Consider the following 19,130-nt stretch of genomic DNA (forward strand, 5'->3'; position numbering starts at 1 on the left):
CCCATGAGCAATCAATGGCTTTCCAATTGTTTAGATCCAGTTTTATTAGTTTGGAAAGTGTTTTGTAGTTGTTTTCATATAATTGCTGTGTTTGTTTTGGTAGGTATATTCCTAAGTATTTGATATTGTCTAGGGTGATTTTGAATGATGTTTCTCTTTCTACTTCTTGCTGCTCTAGTGTGTTGGAAATGTACAGAAATGCTGATGATTTATGTGCATTTATTTTGTATCCTGCAACTTTGCTAAAGTTGTTGATTATTTCTACAAGCTTCTTAGTTGATTCTCTAGGATTTTTTAAGTAGACCATCATATCATCTGCAAAGAGTGATAGCTTAGTCTCCTCCTTGCCCACTTTGATACCTTCAATTTCTTTTTCTTCTCTAATTGCAAATGCTAGTGTTTCTAGTACAATGTTAAATAATAGAGGGGATAATGGGCATCCTTGTTTTACTCCTGATCTTATTGGGAAGGCTTCTAATGTATCCCCATTGCATATGATGTTTGCTGATGGTTTTAGGTATATACTGTTTATTATTTTTAGGAAAGGTCCTTCTATTCCTATACTTTTCAGTGTTTTCAATAGGAATGGATGCTGTATTTTGTCAAAGGCTTTTTCAGCATCTATTGAGATGATCATGTGATTTTTGTTTGTTAGACTTTTGATATGGTCAATTATGTGGATGGTTTTCCTCATGTTGAACCATCCTTGCATTCCTGGTATAAATCCCACCTGATCATGGTGGATGATCTTCTTAATTACTTGCTGTAGTCTCTTTGCTAGTATTCTATTTAAGATTTTTGCATCTATGTTCATTAGGGAGATTGGTCTGTAGTTTTCTTTCTCTGTTTTTGATCTCCCTGGCTTTGGAATCAGTACCATATTTGTGTCATAAAAGGAATTTGGTAGGACTCCTTCTTTGCTTATCATATCAAATAATTTGTATAGTATTGGGATTAGTTGCTCTTTCAATGTCTCATAGAATTCACTTGTGAATCCATCAGACAGACCCTGGTGATTTTTTCTTAGGGAGTTCCTTGATGGCTTGTTCAATTTCTATTTTTGATATGGGATTATTTAGGTATTCTATTTCTTCTGCTGTTAATCTAGGCAGTTTATATTTTTGTAAATATTCGTCCATATCTCCTAAATTGTTATATTTATTGCCATATAATTGGGCAAAATAGTTTTTAGTGATTGCCTTCATTTCCCCTTCATTAGAGTTGAGGTCTCCCTTTTCATCTTTGATACTATCAATTTGGTTTTCTTCTTTCCTTTTTTTATTAGATTGACCAGTACTTTGTCTATTTTATCTGTTTTTTCAAAGAACCAGCTTCTAGTCTTATTTATTAATTCAATAGTTCTTTTACTTTTGATTTTATTAATTTCTCTCCAGGTTTTTAGTATTTCTAATTTAGTTTTCATCTGGGGATTTTTAATTTGCTTGCTTTCTAATTTTTTGAGTTGCATGCCCAATTCATTGATCTCTGCCCTCCTTAATATGTTAATATATGCACTCAAGGATATAAATTTCCCCCTGAGTACTGCCTTGGCTTCATCTCACATAGTTTGGTAGGATGTCACATCATTGTCATTTTCTTTAATGAAATTGTTGATTGTTTCTGTGATTCCTTTTTGATAAATTGGTTTTGAAGAATCATATTATTTAATTTCCAATTAGTTTTTGATTTTCCTGTCCAGGTGCCCTTACTAATTATTATTTTTATGGCATTATGATCTGAGGAGGTTACATATATTATTTCTGCTCGTTTGCATTTGTTTGCAATGATTCTATGCCCTATAACATGGTTAATCTTTGTGAATGTGCCATGTGCAGCTGAAAAGATGGTGTATTCCTTTTTGTCCCTATTCATTTTTCTCCACATATCAATTAAATCTAGTTTTTCTAGGACTTCATTCACCTCTCTTACCTCTTTCTTATTTATTTTTTGGTTTGATTTACCTATATCTGAAGGAGGAATATTTAGATCTCCCACTAGTATGGTTTTACTCTCTATTTCCTTCTTGAGCTCTGTCAGTTTCTCCTTTATGAATTTGGGTGCTAAGCCACTTGGTGCATACATATTGAGCAGTGTTATTTCCTCATTGTTTATACTGCCTTTAATCAGGATGTAATGACCTTCCCTGTCTTTTTTAATCATATCTATTTTTACTTTGGCTTTGTCAGAAATCATAATAGCTACTCCTGCCTTCTTTTTCTCATTTGATGGTCAAAAGATTTTGCTCAAACCATGAACCTTAAACTTGTGTATGTCCACGCTCCTCATATGTGTTTCTTGTAGACAACATATGGTGGGATTTTGGTTTCTAATCCAACTCTGCTATTTGTTTCTGTTTTATGAGCGAGTTCATCCCATTCACATTCAGAGTTATAATCATCAGTTGTGCATTTCCTGACATTTTCGAATCCTCCCCTATTCCTACCCCCTCTTCCTGATACTTTTTCCTTTTAAATCAGTGGTTTGCTATTGAGCCGGTATCCCTTATCCCCTCCCTTGATTAACTTCCCTTTCTACCCCCTCCCTTATTTCCCCCCCCCCTCTTTTTGTTTTTAAAGGCCTTATGAATTCCCTCCCTCTTCTCCCCTCCCTTTTTTTGACCTCCCCACTCCCCTGCTCCCCTTGGTTTATCCCTTCTAACTTTCTCAGAAGCGTTAGATAAGAATTTTATGTCCCAATGCATAGTATAGCTACTCTTCCCTCTCCAGTTTGATTACACTGAGAGTAAGGTTTGATTATTACCTCTTAATGCTCTCTTCCTCTCCTTCTTATAATAGTATTTGTCCCCTCTCCCTCCCATGCCCTCTTTGCGTGTAATAGAATATCCTATTTTCTTAATCACTCAAGTTTCTCTTGGTGTCCCCTGCTATTCACCTCCTCTTACCCATTCCCCCATGTCAACTTAGATTATTTAATGTTCCACCCTCAACCTGTGAATTATTCTTCTGATTACTATAATAGTGAATATTATAATAATGAATAGAGTTCACTACAGAGAATTATACATAACATTTCTCTATATAGGAATACAGATTAATTAGATCTCACTGAGGCCCTTAAAAAGGCAAATTTAAAAATTATAAGTTTTCTTTTTTTCCCCTCTGTATCTTATTTACCTTTTCATGTTTTCTTCGATTTTTTGGTTGGATATCAAACTTTCCATTTAGCTCTGGTCTTTTCTGTGCAAATACCTGGAATTCTTCAATTTTGTTGAATGCCCATACTTTCCCCTGGAAATATATAGTCAATTTTGATGGGTAGTTGATCCGTGGTTGCAGGCCCAGCTCTCTTGCCTTTCAGAATATCGTATTCCAAGCCTTGCGATCTTTTAGCGTGGAGGCTGCCAGATCCTGTGTGATCCTGATTGGTGCTCCTTGATATTTGAATTGTTTCTTTCTGGCTTCTTGTAAGATTTTTTCTTTTGCTTGGAAACTCTTGAATTTTGCAATTATATTTCTGGGTGTTTTCTTTTCTGGATCGAATGTCGCAGGTGTTCTATGAATCCTTTCAATGTCTATATTGCCCTCTTGTTGTAGGACTTCAGGGCAATTTTGCTGAATAATTTCTCTTAGTATGGAGTCCAGGTTTCTATTAATTTCTGGTTTTTCTGGAAGACCAATTATTCTCAAATTGTCTCTTCTAGACCGGTTTTCTTGGTCTGTCACTCTCTCATTGAGATATTTCATGTTTCCTTCTATTTTTTCAGTCTTTTCAGTTTTATTTGTTCTTCTTGTCTTGAGAAATCATTGGCTTCTAATTGCTCAACGCTAGCCTTTAGGGATTGGTTTTCGGCTATAATCTTTTGGTTTTTGGCTATGATCTTCTGGTTTTTGGCCTTAATCTTCTGGTATTCCTTTTCAATCTGGTCATTTCTGGTGTTCAATTTGCTTATCAGTTCATTTGGTTTCTGAGCCTCACTTTCCATTTGCAAGATTCTACCTTTTAAACAGTTATTTTCTTGCTATATCTCTTCCATTTTCCTCAAAATCTCAGTTTTGAACTCTTCCATAGCTTGTGAGGAGTTTTCCTTATTTGAGGAGGGTCCGGATGCTTGTTTGTTCTCCTCCTCTGTTTGCTTGGTTGTCTGGATTTTCTCTGTGTAAAAGTTGTTGAGTGTTAAAGACTTCTTTTTCTTGTTGTTAATCTTTCTCTTCTGAACTTCCTGAGACTGGGTAGCCATCATTAGCCCAGCAGCTTCTCAGGTTTATCCTCATGCTCAGGGTCTGTCCGCGGTCTTTTGGCTCCTGAGGTCTGAGTTCTGGTTTTTTCCAAGGTCAAGTCCCCTGGTGTACCCCCTTGCTTGATCGTCTGCCAGAGGTTTCTTTACAAGTCTCAGGGCACTGCTTCCATAGTCCTATACCTGTCTGCACTGGTTCCCCACTCAGGGTTTCAGAGCTTTAGCTCTTGGTTGTGTCTGCCTCCACCCACGCCTCCATCTGTGCCTGAGCTCTGAGCCCGTGCTCTGCGCCCTGTGTCTGCTCTTGGTGTCCTGCTCCCGCACTCAGATTTTGTGTGCATTCGTTAGCTTTTTGGGGTCCTAAATCTTGCTGCTCTCAGGAACAGGCCCCAGAGCTGCCAATGACTCGATGGGTGCCCCAAACTTGGCTCTATTTCTTTTTAGCTGGCTTCGGAGCTATAGGTGTTGTGTGTGGAGGGGTTTGGGGTGGCGTGGTTGCTCAGCCCGCGATTTAGTGAGAGCTGTTTCACCCCTTTATGGCATGGAAATGCCTCAATTCCATGTACCTTCCACGCGGTGCCCTGTTGTGGGGTTCCTCTGTTCGCCTGGACTTGTTTTTATGTCCCCTTGAGGAGTTTTGTGTGTTTCGGTCAGGAGAGGTTAAGAGCTGCTTCTTACTCTGCCACCATCTTAACCCTGAACCCTAAAATTAGGTCTTTATCAATGATACATGTAAAACCCAGTGGAATTGTGAGTCAGCTGTTGGGGGTTGGGGAGGTTTGGGGGAGAGGGAAAGAACATGAAATATGTAACTATGGGAAAATATTAAAAATAAAATAAAAATTTTAAATAAAAAATAAATATTTTTATACCAAAAAAAATAAAAAAAGATAAGACAGGACCTATCTGTTCTCAAGGAACTTACATTCTAAAAAGGGAAGACACCACATATAGGTAAATAATAACCAGGCCAGTATATTTTGGTTTGGACAGTCACAAGGATGGTGTCTGAAGCCATATGGAAATCAATCGAAACACTTTTTCCAACAGAAATGACAATTTTGATTTGTTTCTAATTCCAAACTTACAAAAGGAGGAGGCACAGCAGATGTGACTGAAGCTAAGGAAATTTAGGAGAAGTTGGGAAGGGCATAAAGCGAAGTATAGTTGGATCTATCTATCTATCTTTGTATCATCTATCTATCTATCTATCTATCTATCTATCTATCTATCTATCTATCNTCTTTGTATCATCTATCTATCTATCTATCTATCTATCTATCTATCTATCTATCTATCTATCCATCATCTATTATCTATTTAGGGGTATGTGAATCAATCACAAGTCAGGATGGGAGAAGGCAAACAGTGTATTTTTAGATGCGGAAAGTCTCTTCTCCATAGCATAGTCTCCAGTCCAAATATGCAAGATCTTTAGCTCAAGCATAAAACCTTGGGGGGTGGGAGGGGGTGGAAGCCTGAAAATAACTAGATAAGGAAGTGGCTTTAATGGCCTCTAGGAATCCCCTTTCCACACCCTCCAATTTGAGAGATATTTATAAATGTTAAATTATTTTAATATATTTTTTAAAATATCATATTTTACAGAAAACTTGAAGTGATTAACTTTGAGGTCCTTCTCCCATTTTCTTTATCTACTATCATTTATATATTTTGCCACTATCTTATCCTTCACCCTAGACTCACCAGATGAGATGGCCTTAGTCTTTACCAATGCTAACTCATTTCACTGTTCAAACAATGTCATCCCTTTCTATCTCCTCCAACATATTCTCTTTCTGTCATTCTAACTTCACTGCTTATTTCTAATTTCTGCTTATCTATTTCCTCATGACAAGCTCCCTGTATACATGCTCATATCCTCCCTATTCTGAAAAAGAAAATCACTTGATCCTTCCATCATCCTCCATTTCTTTTTACCATTTGTCATTAAATTATGAAATAGCCATCTACAATAGGTGCTTCCACTTTCTTTCTTCTTACTCTCTTCTTAATCTCTTATAATCTGTTTCATGACCTTGTTTTTTCAAAAGTTATCAATGATTTTTACCATCTTTTATTGCAATAAATTTTACTTTTCTCAACTACCTAACAAAACAATTTTTAAATATTCATTTTCTAACACTTTGCAATCCATGGTATCTCTTTCCTTCTTATCCCTGCCCATTTCCCAAGAAGGCAGGCAATACGCTATTGGTTATACATACATTATCAAATGATACATATTTATATTCATCATGTGAAAGAAGACACATACTTTGACTACACTAAAGAGAAGTTCATGAAGGAAATAAAGTAAAGAATGATATGTTTCAATTTGCATTCAGACTCTGCTCCTTCTTTGGCAGTGGTTATCCTTCGTTTTTGGTCATGAATCTCTTGGGTTTGTAACAAATCCTTGCCTTATTGATAATAAAGTCATGCACGGTTGATTATCATACATGTAATGCAAAAGATGCAAGAGAGGCTTTTGCTCTTGTAGGAGGCCAACTGATAACTTCTGGCAGTTAGAGGCCTTAGAATTCTGAGAGAAGTCAGTTGGTTCCTGAGCCTTGAACAGAGTGGAAGAACCAACTAGAGCTCTGCTTTGGCTTTCAGTTTTACTTTTGGCCTGTACTTTGTCTCTGGACAATTTGACTCTAGCTAATTCCTCTGGACCTCTCCCTGACCTTCTCCATATTATTTCCCTGTTTCCCTGCCTGTTTTCCTGGGGTTCTGGGAGGCAGGGTGGCTTTTGTGTTTTTAGTGAATAGACTTTGTGGGTTTAGTTTTCCCAATAGGCAAGTAGGTCATCCTTGAATTCAAACTATTCCTTTAGTATACCCTCTACTTTAAAAGCAGCCAATTCTTTCCTGGCTGAGAGAAGCAGGTCCTCTCTCAGTCAAACCCTTTCTTCTGACTCTCCCCCATCTAGAGTTTCTCCCTAGCGGCTGTCAGAAATCCCAAACTCCTCTCTTTCCTGACCAATGGAACATTAATAAATCCCTTTGTTACCTAATCAAACCCTCTGGAGATTTCATTGTGTTGAAGAATTAGGCAAGAGTTGAAGGGGAAGGAATTAATCTCTCTTATTTTCTGAGGGAAACTGGAGGCATACATCTTGGGAGGAAGTAGTTGCCCAAAGCTTCCTCGCAGATCCCTTCAGTTTCATTGTTAGGGAGGAGCCTTGTGATTCCTCCTTTGAGGACTTGAGAAACTGACAAGAAAGCCCTCAAGTCAAATTCAAACCACTTCTGATTGGCCCTATTCCTTGTGTCTGTAAAAGTCAGCCTATTTCCCCTCAGTATCCTCTGTCTCTAGCCTGAGTGTCTAGCCTGTGTTAGCTGCCTTCTCCGAAACCAGTACCCTTACTACCCTAATACCACATTGTCCATTCCTCCCTAAACTCAGCCAACCCTTTCATTCCTCTCCTATCACCTCAATCACCTTTACCCCTCCATCACTCAGCAAGGGAAGGAGAGCACCCCCCAGCTTTAGTGTTCCCTTTTTATCCATCACATATATTATTGTTATTAGTGCTTATATTATTCTCCTTTTTCTATTTACTTTACTTTTTGTCAGTTAATTTTTCTTTCCATTGTTTTTTTTGGTAATCTCTCCATTGTTTTTTTCATAATCATGTTTCTTGTTATTACTTATGACACAATAATATTTCATTATAAGCATATACCCAACTGATGGACATTCCTTCAGTTTCTAGTTCTTTGTCACTGCTAAAATAGGTGCTAAAATATTTCTGAGTGGGTAGATTATTTGTATTATGTTTATTATTGGGATACAGACATAGTGGTATTTCTGGGTCAAAGGGTATACACAGCTTAATTGTCATTTGACCTTAGTTCCAGATCATTCTCCAGAATTTCTGCATTGGTTTGCAACTCCACCAGGAGTATATTAGTTTCCAAATTTTCTCACATCAAATTTTCTCACATATTTATCATTTTTAATGGTCATGTTAGCCAGTTAATGGGTGAGAGGTAGTACTTCAGAGTTATTTTAATTTGCATTTCTCTGATCAGTAATGATATGGAGCATTTTTCATAGCCAATGACTTTAGTTGCCAAACCCAATAGCATTTTCTAAGTCCTTATTCTCCTCAACCTCTCTGCAGACTTCAGCAGAGTTGATCACCCTTTTCTCCTTAACACTCTCTTCCTTCTTTGTATATTTTCAGTATATTACTTTTTCTTTGTTCTTCTATTTGACTATTCCTCGTCAGTATCCTTTTTCTGTTTTCTGAATTCTCATTTGGATCTCCTCTAACCACAATCGTCCCACAGTGCTCTATTCTGTGCCCTCTTTTCTTCTTCCTCTATATTATTTCATTTCATGATCCTATCAGTTTTGGGGGATTTAATTACCATGCCTTTGCTTATGATTCTCAAACCTTTTTATTGTACCACAACCTGTCTTTCAGACATTTTGAACTAGATGTCTAATAGGGCTTAAATAAAACATTTTTGTTTTTCTTCCTAAATCCACAAATATTTCCTATTATTTTCAAAGACAATATTATTGTTCTATGCCTTCAGACTCACAAACTGTAAATAAACCTGCATTCTTCGCTATCTCTCACTCCACATATTCAAAGTGTTTCCAAGATATGCAGATTTCACCTTTACTACATCTCTTGATCAGGCCCCTTCTTTCCTTTGATACTGCTACCACTCTGGTACAGGCCTTCATCAAATCAAGCCTGGATTATTGCAGTAGTCATTTATTGGTCTGCCTCCTTCAAGTCTCTTTCCATCCCAATCCATTCTCTTTTCCATCACTCAACTAAAGCACAGGTCAGGCCCCATCACCTCTCTTATTCAAAAAACTCTAATGATCCTGTTTCACCTCTAATATCAACTGCAAATTTCCCTTCGTGGCATTCAAAAACCTTGATAAACTAGTCATCTTTCTAGTCTCATCTTACTTCTCACATCCTCTTCCTTCCAGTGACACAGATCACCTTACTGACCACATTCATCCTTACTTCTTAACAAAATCTCATCTATAAGCCACTCTTACCAGCACTTCTTATCTCATTCTTATTTCATACTTTAGTTATAAGTAGGTTTTTATTATTCATTTTTTTTGTTGTCTCCCCTTATTAGATTCTGAGTTCCTTGAGAGAAGGGACTTTTTAGGGCAGTTTTTGTATTCTTTGATCTTGGCATTTTCTCTGGTATATTCTAGGCTCTTAACTAATATTTATTTATTGAATGAATCTATAATGTGCTAGAAACTAGATATATCCAAACTAAAACATAACCACTTGTTCAGTCAAATATTTTGTATTCTGTTGGTAGAAACCATACATTCACATATACAATATATATAAAACAAAGGCAATGGGATACTGGAGATCATTGTCTCTGCTGGTAGATTTAAGGACTATTGATGAAAGCAAGTTGCCCTATACCTCAGAAAACAGAGTTCCTCCATTTACCCTAGAAGATGATTTAAGAGAAAAAATTGCAAGAAGGCAAGAGATGAAAATGCTTAAGACTTGAATGGTAAATGCTTAGGGGACATTTGTTTACTAAACTTAAACTATTTTCATTTTTTTTAATTTTTTTAAACCCTTGTACTTCGGTGTATTGTCTCATAGGTGGATGATTGGTAAGGGTGGGCAATGGGGGTCAAGTGACTTGCCCAGGGTCACACAGCTGGGAAGTGGCTGAGGCCGGGTTTGAATCTAGGACTTCCTGTCTCTAGGCCTGACTCTCACTCCACTGAGCTACCCAGCTGCCCCTATTTTCATTTTTTTGAGAGGGGATAGGAAGAGATTCGATGTTCTGTTCTATCTCACTTTGCTAAGTATAAGGACAAATAGGTGGAATTAGAATATGACCTACCTTGTGAATTGTGGAAGTAGTTACTTTCTAGGTCAATTGTTAGTGTAAGTCTTTGTTGGCAAATTTATAGCATGCTTGTCAGAGGAGGCTGCTATCTTTCCTCTCTCCACTGTGTCTGAAAACGTTTTTCCATATGATCCAACCTGTCCAGCAGCCCAATGGGAGTGCTACCTCCCTCACCTGTCTTGAGCAAAGGGGTGGCTCACATGAGGTATGAAAGTGTAATTTGGGCACTCAGTCTCTAAAAATGTGTGCCATCACTAGTTGAAGGTATAAGGATGGTTCCATGTGCCATTCAAAATAATAACAAATAAATTATGTTTATATAGAAGTGAAAGGTGTATGAAGTTCTTTCCTAAAATGTAATCCACATACATATAGCTGGGAAGCCTTGGCCATGTAGATAAACAAATTTATCAAGACATAGATAAATTACAGTCCATAACAGGAAAGAGAGGAAGGGAATAAGCACTAATATAGAATCTACTATGAGCTAGATGCTTTACAGATATTATCTCATTTTGTCTCCACAAGAATCCTGTGAGGTAGGCATTAAACTATGTATTCCCATGTTGAGAACTGCTATGTATAATTCTCTGTAGTGAACTCTATTCACTATTATAATATTCACTATTATAGCAACCAGAAGAATAATTCATAGGTAAAGGGTAGAATACTAAATGGTCTAAGATGATTTGGGGGGTGGGAAAGAGGGGGGCTGAATAGCAGGGGACACCAAGAGAAACTTGAGAGGATGAGAAAAATAGGATATTCTATTACACACAAAGAGGGCATGAGAAGGGGAGGGGATAAATACTATTATTAGAAGGAGAGGAAGAGATCATTAAGAGGTAATATTTAAACCTTACTCTCAGCGTAATCAACCCGGAGAGGGAAGAGTAGCTATATTATCCATTGGGATATAAAACTCTATCTAACCCTACTGAGAAAGTCAGAAGGGATAAACCAAGGGGAGCAGGGGAGAGGGAAGGTCAAAAAAGGGAGGGGAGAAGAAGGGGGAGGAATTCATTAGGTCTTTAAAAACAAAAAGAGGGGAAAAACAAGGAAGGGGGCAGAAAGGGAAGTCAATCAAGTGAGGGGATAAGGGATACCAGCTCAAAGCAAATGACTGGTTTAAAAGAAAATAGTGTAAGAAGAAGGGGTGGGTCTAGGGGAAGATACAAAAATGTCAGTTAATGCACAACTGATAATTATAACTCTGAATGTGAATGGGATGAACTCACTCATAAAACGGAAGTCAAAATCAGAAAGCAAAATCCTACCATATGTTGTCTACAAGAAACACATATGAGGCAGGTGGACATACACAAGTTTAAGGTGAAGGGCTTGAGCAACATCTTTTGGGCATCAAATGAGAAAAAGAAGACAAGGGTGGCTATTATGATTTCTGACAAAGCCAAAGTAAAAATAGATAGTATTAAAAAAGACAGGGAAGGTCATTACATCCTGAATAAAGGCAGTATAAACAATGAGGAAATAACACTGCTCAATATATATGCACCAAGTGGTATAGCATCCAAATTCATAAAGGAGAAACTGGTAGAGCTCAAGAAGGAAATCGATAGTACAACCATAATAGTGGAAGATCTAAATATTCCTCTTTCAGATCTAGATAAATCAAACCAAAAAATAAATAAGAAAGAGGTAAGAGAGGTGAATGAAGTCCTAGAAAAATTAGATTTAATTGATATGTGGAGAAAAATAAATAGGGACAAAAAAGAATATATCTTCTTTTCAGCTGCACATGGTACATTCACAAAGACTGACCATGTAATAGGGCATAGAATCATTGCAAACAAATGCAAAAGAGCAGATATAATAAATGTAAGCTTCTCAGATCATAATGCAATAAAAATAATAATTAGTAAGGGCACCTGCACAGGAAAATCAAAAACCTCCTGGAAATTAAACAATATGATTCTCCAAAACCAATTAGTCAAAGAAGAAATCATAGAAACAATCAGCAATTGCATTGAAGAGAATGACAATGATGAGACATCCTACCAAACTCTGTGGGATGTAGCCAAGGCAGTACTCAGGGGGAAATTTATATCCTTGAGTGCATATATTAACAAATTAAGGAGGGCAGAGATTAATGAATTGGGCATGCAACTCAAAAAATTAGAAAGTGAGCAAATTAAAAACCCCCAAATGAAAACTAAATTAGGAATACTAAAAATCAAGGGAGAAATTAATAAAATCAAAGTAAAGAACAATTGAATTAATAAATAAGACTAGAAGCTGGTATTTTGAAAAAACAGAGAAAATAGACAAAGTACTGGTCAATCAAATAAAGAAAAGAAAAGAAGAAAACCAAATAGACAGTATTAAAGATGAAAAGGGAGACCTCACCTATAATGAAGGGGAAATTAAGGCAATCAATAAAAACTATTTCACCCATTTATATGGCAACAAATATAACAATTTAGGAGATATAGATGAATATTTACAAAAATATAAATTGTCTAGATTAACAGCAGAAGAAATGGAATACCTAAATAATCCCATATCAGAAATAGAAATTGAACAAGCCATCAAAGAACTCCCTAAGAAAAAATCACCAGGACCTGATGGATTCACAAGTGAATTCTATCAGACACTCAAAGAGCAACTAATCCCAATACTATACAAATTATTTGATATAATACCCAAAGAAAGAGTCCTACCAAATTCCTTTTATGATACAAATAAGTTACTGATTCCAAAGCCAGGTAGACCAAAAACAGAGAAGGAAAACTATAGACCAATCTCCCTAATGAACATAGATGCAAAAATCTTAAATAGAATATTAGCAAAGAGACTCCAGCAAGTAATTAAGAAGATCATCCACCATGATCAGGTGGGATTTATACCAGGAATGCAAGGATGGTTCAACATTAGGAAAACCATCCACATAATTGACCATATCAACAGTCTAACAAACAAAAATCACATGATTATCTCAATAGATGCTGAAAAAGCCTTTGACAAAATACAGCATCCATTTCTATTGAAAACACTGAAAAGTATAGGAATAGAAGGACCTTTCCAAAAATAATAAACAGTATATACCTAAAACCATCAACAAGCATTATATGCAATGGGGATAAATTAGAAGCATTCCCAATAATATCAGGAGTAAAACAAGGATGCCCATTATCTTCTCTATTATTCAACAAAGTACTAGAAACACTAGCAGTAGCAATTAGAGAAGAAAAAGAAATTGAAGGTATCAAAATAGGCAATGAGGAGACTAAGCTATCACTCTTTGCAGATGATATTATGGTATACTTAAAAAATCCTGGAGAATCAACTAAGAAGCTGGTAAAAATAATCAACAACTTTAGTAAAGTTGCAGGATACAAAATAAATGCACATAAATCATCAGCATTTCTATATATTTCCAACCCATTAGAGCAGCAAGAGGTAGAAAGAGAAACACCATTTAAAATCACCCTAGACAATATAAAATACTTGGGAATCTATCTACCAAAACAAACCCAGCAATTATACAAAAACAACTACAAAACACTTTCCAAACAAATAAAACTGGATCACAACAATTGGAAAGCCATTAATTGTTCATGAGTAGGACGAGCTAGCATAATAAAAATGACCATCCTACCCAAATTAATATACCTTTTTAGCTCCATATCTATCAAATTACCAAAAAACTTCTTTACTGAATTAGGAAAACCTATAACAAATTTCATTTGGAATAACAAAAGATCAAGAATATCAAGGGAAATAATAAAAAAATGTGAAGGAAGGGCGCCTAGCAGTACCAGATATTAAACTATACTATAAAGCAGCAGTCATAAAAACAATATGGTCCTGGGTAAGAGACAGAAGGGACGATCAGTGGAATAGACTTGGGGTTAATGACATCAGCAAGACAGTGTATGATGAACTCAAAGAGCCCAACTTTTGGGACATGAATCCACTATTTGACAAAAACTGCTGGGAAATTTGGAAAACAATATGGGAGAGATTAGGTTTAGATCAACATCTCACACCCTACACCAAGATAAATTCAGAATGGGTGAATGACTTGAATATAAAGAGGGAAACCATAAATAAGTTAAGTGAACACAGAATAGTATACCTGTCAGATCTCTGGGAAAGGAAAGATTTTAAAACTAAGCAAGAGTTAGAGAAAATTACAAAATGTAAATTAATTGGTTTTGATTATATTAAACTAAAAATCTTTTGTACAGATAAAAACAATGTAGCCAAAATCAGAAGGGAAACAACAAATTGGGAAAAAATCTTTATAACAAAAAACTCTGACAGGGGTCTAATTACTCAAATATACAAGGAGTTAAATCAATTGTATAAAAAATCAAGCCATTCCCCAATTGATAGATGGGCAAGAGACATGAATAGGCAATTTTCAGGTAAAGAAATCAAAAGTATCAATAAAAAAGATCTAATATTTCTCTCTTTTTTCCTCTCTCCCTTTCTCTACTTCTCTGCCTGTAAACAGTTATCTCACTTAAATCGAAACCTAACCTTATAGATCCCCTACTAAATGAACTCCAGTGGCTTCTTATTTTGTCTAGGATTAACTATAAATTCCTCTTATTTAGCTTTAAAGCCCTACTTCTGTCCTCTAGAACCAAGCATTCTTTTACTTGGTATCTCTTCAAATATTTCTAATTATCTTTCCTACTTGATTCCTCTATGATGTTGGAAAAGTCATTTCACCTCATGGAGACTCATTTGCTTTATCTCTAACAAAGGAAGGTAAATAGAAAATACTTTCTAAAACATTTTACAATTCTAAACCTCATGATCCCCAAACTTTCCCAATTTTGTCATCATTTTCAATGAAGTTCCTGATAAAAGTCATATTCTTTCTTTATTAGGACAGGCATTACTTTAAAAAAAAAAAGACCAGCATTGAATTCATAGCTTAGAGTTTAATTATGAATTAGAATAACATCCTAGCTACTAGAAACATATTTATATTTAATGTTATATCCTGTGTATAGGGTACACTCTATTCAGAGTCAACTCAGCTTAAAACCCACAAGAAAATCTGAAGGTTGTTTTTTTCTTTTTAAAGCACTATGCTTGCAAGCTAAATGAACAGAATATTAATTCTTAAAAAATGTTATTGAGTTATAAAAATGCAATGCAAAAATATGATATTTAAGGAAAGTTCAGAAAAAAACCCTTAAGCTGGAGATTTTTCAAAACTTGAAATGTCAAGACTCCTGAGAGAACTATTAAATAAAATGTTTCTAAAATGCTTATTGTTTGATTGACTGAACACATATTTTATAAATTACCATGAAAATGAAGTACATCACAAATTGATATATTTATTTTAAAATTTAAACTCTTGTGAGGAATTAAATATTTTAGTTGGCTTTTTATTATTATTTTGTTAAAATTAAATTATTTACCTTTCTGTCTATGAGCGACAGGGTAGTATAACGGGTTTTTGATCTAGGGATTATGTAGACTTTCATCTGCTACTAATTTATTAGATATATAATATAAAATATAATATAAATTTATTTGTTTAATATAAAATATAATATGGAATAAACAAGGTGAACTTGTTTATTCAGGACCTCAATTATCTCATCTATAAAATTTGGAAGTAGAACTGCTTAACATAACTGTACAACTGCTTAACATAACTGTATGACTGCTCCTGGGATCAGATGAAATAATATATATGAACATACCTCAAACATTGTTTCAAGGAGTGAACAATAAAAAGGGAAAAACATTTAATCCACAAGTATGATCATAAAAAAGAGGTCTTAAAATCATTTCTTGCTTAGTTTGATATGTTGAAAAGGGGGAAGGAGAGCTGAAGGGCAGATTAGGATGGGACTCAATAGAATGAGCTGAAAATCCAAGTGTTTTTTTTTTTTAATGTGACCAAAAATTTCATGCTCTAAGAAAAAGGAAGTAATTCTTTAAGATCATAGAAATAGCTTTGGCCTTGTGGCCCATTGCTTATATGATGTGATTTCAGGAACAAAATTTGTCTTTCTCCATAAAGCTTTCCTCTGAAAAGACCTAAACAAAAACTGTGGGGAAAACTAGAAAAGAGTATGGTAGAAACTAGGAACAGACCAACACTTCATTCTATATACTGAAGTTAAAGTGGATACAAGATTAAAAAATAAATAGGGACATCATAAATAAGTTAGAGGAGCACAAAATCTTTTACCTGTAAGATCTATGTATACAAGAAGTATATGTGTCCAAAGAAGTAAAAGAGAACATTATTAGGTCATAATATAAATGTTATTTACAACAGCCACTGCTCAGGAATGTACCAGCTAATTGAAATAGAGAAAAAAATACTCCTCTGTGTAGAAATATAAAAGCATATGTTGGAGAGAAGATTTTTAAAATACCTTTTAGGAATTGGGAAACAACTTTTAGAAAAAGAGTAAGGATATTACATAAATTCTTGTCTTCCTGAATTAGATACTCAAATAAATTGTTCAAATAAAATGTAAGCATATAAGACTTGACTGAAGTTTTAAAACCTGGGAACCCACTGCTAAGAGGTTTCAGAAATAATCTGCTTTAAAATCTTGATATGAAACCAATTTACAGAGATATGCTACTTCCCTTCCTCTCAGTTGATCTTCTTACCCCTATTCCTCCAAAAATGTTTCATACACCAAAATGTAATATAATCTTTCAGAAACATGTAGTTTCTGATGTAAAAATGTTAGAAAAAATTATGAAGTATATATATAGCATATTCAAAAAAAATGCTGGACATGTGGTACCCCTTTTGGCACTGACCCTGGGACTCTAGAGAAGTCTCTTATACTATGTCTCCCTCAGTTTCTTCAGTGTGAATGTAAAATGTGAATAATAGTAGAACTTACCTCAAAAAGTCATTATTATCAAATAAATAATTATACTATTTTGTAAACATTAAAGAATTATATAAATGATAATTTACTATGATGATATCATGCTACTGCTGCTGATGTGAGTTCAACAAGTCAACAAGCACTTACTTAGTTCTTACTGTGTGCAAACTATGGTAACTATAAGCAAAATACAAATAAAATACAAAATTTATTGTATTTTTGAAATTTTTTTGTATTTATTAAAATACAAATAAAATATAAATAAAATGCAATTTTCCCCCTGTGTGATATCAGACATTTGGGGGTCCTTGAACTATTTTTGAGTTCCCTGATCTAAACTTCCAGTGGACATTTAGATCTCTTTCAAACTACATTTCCCATGATTCCTGGCTTACGTAAATGACATAGACAATTACCTATTCATGTAAACAGAAGGTGAAATAGGGAGTGCCAGGATAGGTACTCTTTCTTTTGTGATTGTGGAGCAGGAGGATGGGAGGAGCAGGTAAATGGCAGGTCCCTTTAAAATAACTCAACAGGCTTATGGCTTCATTTTTCCAAATGGATTTCAATAAACCCTTTGAAACCATTATATTTTTAATTTTATCACTCTATATTAATTTTATTTCTTACACTAATGGCAACCAGAACTTTGGAGATCGAATCCTAAATTTTTCAGATAGAATACAAAGCCACGATATTTCTGTCATGATTTTGTACTCTCCTGTTATGAGGGTTATTTAGTTATTAATTTAGTATTAATGTTGGACCTAGCAGGAAGGGCTGGAGGATTCCAAGATGGAATGAAGGAGCAGGAAGTGGGCCTTGTGCTCTGAGAGAGACTCCATTAGTGGTTGGGGACATAACTGTTGCTAACCCTGGGAGATCTCAGAGTTAGGGGAAAACTGCATCCAGATTCCCTGGGATCCTGAGAGGTAGAGGCTTTCAGCAGTGGACAACAGACCTGCAGAGCAGCACCAAGTGGGGAAGTGGTTTGTGATCTGGTGGACAGCATTTCAAACTCACTCTCCCTACCTGGGTACCTTGAATCACCTGATGGAGTTGGCTCTTGGCATCCTATGACCATCCTTGGATTTACTGTGAGATCCCCAACTGAAAGCCATCCTCAGGCCCTTTAGCTGAGCTGACCAAACCTGGCTGGAACCAGATTTGGAGGAGCTTTCCCTGTAACTTCAGTACTGCTTCCTTTGGGCCCTGCCTGGCTTAGGCCAATAGAATAGTGTAGTCAAGTCCTTCCCTTGCTCCTGTCATTTGTCCTTAGGTTGCAAGTGTAGAATTCCTTATTCCCATCCTTCATTATTATTTCCCTCAATTAAACTGTTATATACTTTTACCTTTTGCCTGCTGGTTCCATAGGCCCTGGCCTTGGTGGGCTGAGTGACTGTTGGCCTAACAGGCATTCCTATTGACAGTTAACAGCTTGGCTGTAAACCCTGGTCTCCCTATCTTGATTGGTCCTGTCTCTCCTTCAACCCAGTGTGAACCCACAAAACCATTTAGGTTACATTTTTTTTGCCTTTTTCTCATTCTTTTAATATCAAGAGAAGAGAAAGAGAATCAATATTTAACATAATTTAATCATGTTTGATCACTGTATAATTTTATACCTACTGTGTACAATGTTCACCTAGTTCTTACTTCATTTTGTATCAATTCATTTTAGTCTTTCCACATATTTTTTAACATTTATTAATATTCATTTTTAACATGGTTACATGATTCATGCTCCACCTTTCCCCTTCAACCCCCCCTCCTGCAGCCCCCCCACCCATGGCCAATGCGCATTTCCTCTAGTTTTGTCATGTGTCCTTGATCAAGACCAATTTCCAAATTGTTGGTAGTTGCATTGGTGTGGTAGTTTTGAGTCCACACCCTCAATCATGTCCACCACGACCCATGCGTTCAAGCAGTTGTTTTTCTTATATGTTTCTTCTCCTGCAGTCCTTCCTCTGAATGTGGGTAGCATCTTTACCATAAATCCCTCAGAATTGTCCTGGGTCACTGTATTGCTGCTGGTACAGAGGTCCATTACATTCAATTTTACCACAGTATATCAGTCTCTGTGTATAGGGTTCTTCTGACTCTGCTCCTTTTGTTCTGCATCAGTTCCCGGAGCTCTCTCCAGTTCGCCTGGAACTTCTCCAGTTTATTATTCCTTTGAGCACAATAGTATTCCATCACCCGCATATA

This window comes from Gracilinanus agilis, chromosome 1 (genome assembly GCF_016433145.1).
Source record: "Gracilinanus agilis isolate LMUSP501 chromosome 1, AgileGrace, whole genome shotgun sequence".
NCBI lineage: Eukaryota > Metazoa > Chordata > Mammalia > Didelphimorphia > Didelphidae > Gracilinanus > Gracilinanus agilis.